This window comes from Cynara cardunculus (genome assembly GCF_001531365.2).
Source record: "Cynara cardunculus var. scolymus isolate 2C chromosome LG 3, CcrdV1, whole genome shotgun sequence".
Classification (NCBI taxonomy): Eukaryota; Viridiplantae; Streptophyta; class Magnoliopsida; order Asterales; family Asteraceae; genus Cynara; species Cynara cardunculus.
In genome coordinates, this window is record NC_037530.1 from 35,064,266 (window position 1) to 35,066,393 (window position 2,128).

Here is a 2,128-nt window from a genome sequence, read left to right on the forward strand (position 1 = left end):
GTACCAAGACACCAACTTACAAAGAACCAATAACTACTAAGTGTTGCTAAGGTAGAGGAACAAATCAGTGGGTCATCACCAAATCAATAGGTGACCCAACAGTTCTCTCAACTCTCGATCGTTTCTCCGGTACATCAGAGCCATCAGGGAGACTCAGGTCATGCTCCTGTTTCCTGGCATACTCAACTGCTTTGGTAAATGATGGTACGTCGCGATTGGTGACGAATTCGCGAATATTCTGTCGAAGACCGTTGACGAAATGATTAATCTTGTCCTTTTCACTTGGTACGAACCGTTGGGCAAACTGCAGCTTCCGATTGAACTCTGTTTCATATTCAATCACCGACATGAATCCHTGTTTGAGCTCTAGGAATTCCTTCTCAAGCTTTTGTTTCAAATCATCCAGACAATATTGCTCGAAGAACAACACTTGAAACTCTTCCCATGTCGTTATATCCCTAGAATTAGGATCCATTGATCGATATGTGGCGTTCCACCAAGTGAGTGCAGGATCGGTAAATGTCGCTGTAGCATAACGTACTTTATCCTCCTCCTGTACGTAAACAATCCTAAATACTTTTTCAGTGTTCTCGACCCATTGCATTGCAAGTACTGGGTCTGTCTGTCCCGAGAACTCTGTAGCGCCACTACTTTTAAATATTTTAAATGAAGGTCGGTCCGACCTTGGTTTGGGTACGTCTTCATTAACCGGCTTCGGTCCTTGGACAACCGGAATCTGAGCATTAACTGGATTTTGCACTTCAGATAACTTTCTTTCAAACTCTATTCTTTGTTCTTTGTAGAGCAGCCCGTGTTTGATCATTCATTATTTTCAATAACCTCTCAGTACGAGGTGATAGTTGGGCTTCATCATCATTGTCCACATTTTCTTGGACATTCCCTTCTAAGTTGAGGTTGTCATCCCCAATTTCTTGAGAAACCGACCCGTTGCTAGCTGCATCGTGATCAGACATCGTACTGAAATTATAATACATAAATATAGGGGTCAAATAATATTCTAACTCTTGTACCCCAACAAATCCTAGGTTTCTCCTATTGGTCTATATCTCATATAATCATAACTTAGTCACTATACAATGTCAATACCTAAGTTTGAGTCTGAATATCATTAATGATATCCAATTCACTCAAACCACAGCTCTGATACCATATTTGTAACATATCCCTTGAGCAAACTCCAAATTGCCAATTCCTATAAAAAATATCCAATAAAATATAATTTACTGATTATTAGGACCAAAATTGATCCTAAATTATTCTAAAAGTTTTGACAAAGCAACCGGGGCTAATGATGGAAAATCTGATAATGCNATAATTTACTGATTATTAGGACCAAAATTGATCCTAAATTATTCTAAAAGTTTTGACAAAGCAACCGGGGCTAATGATGGAAAATCTGATAATGCGGCTAAAAAAAAACTAAGTCTGGAGGAAGACCAGAGGCAATGGTTGGACCAGAGGCAATGATCCAGAGGCTGCTGAAATGGCTAAGTCTGGAAGACCAGAGGCCATGAAGGACCAGAGGTGAGACTATGAAGGACCAGAGGCAATGGTTGGACCAGAGGCAATGAAGGACCATAGGCATGAAGGACCAGAGGCCATGAAGGACCAGAGGCATGAAGGACCAGAGGCATGAAGGACCAGAGCCATGAAGGACCAGAGGCATGAAGGACCAGAGGCATGAAGGACCAGAGGCAATGGTTCAGAGACCATTCAATGGTCCAGAGACTAACACCTTGAAACACACAAATCTGGACATAACATTAATTAACCTCAAAATATGGGATATTAATTTCTAGAAAAACATCGAAATATCCATTCTATTTTAGTGATAAAACCAYCCAAAACACAATTCCAAATCGGATATAACGGATTTTTTTTACTTACAATCCAAATTATGTAACCAAAAGAATACATGACAAGACTATATATAAATAAGCTACTATTTACCCAAAAGCAAGATCGATATCTTCAAGTTCCCTGATAAATCTTCAAGTCAAACAACAAAATCTTTCTTTTTGTCCGTCTTCTTTCCTGAGAGAGGTTGCCACTTAATGGTAAGCCAACGCTTAGTGAGTTAAATAGTTAAGTATTACATATCAATATC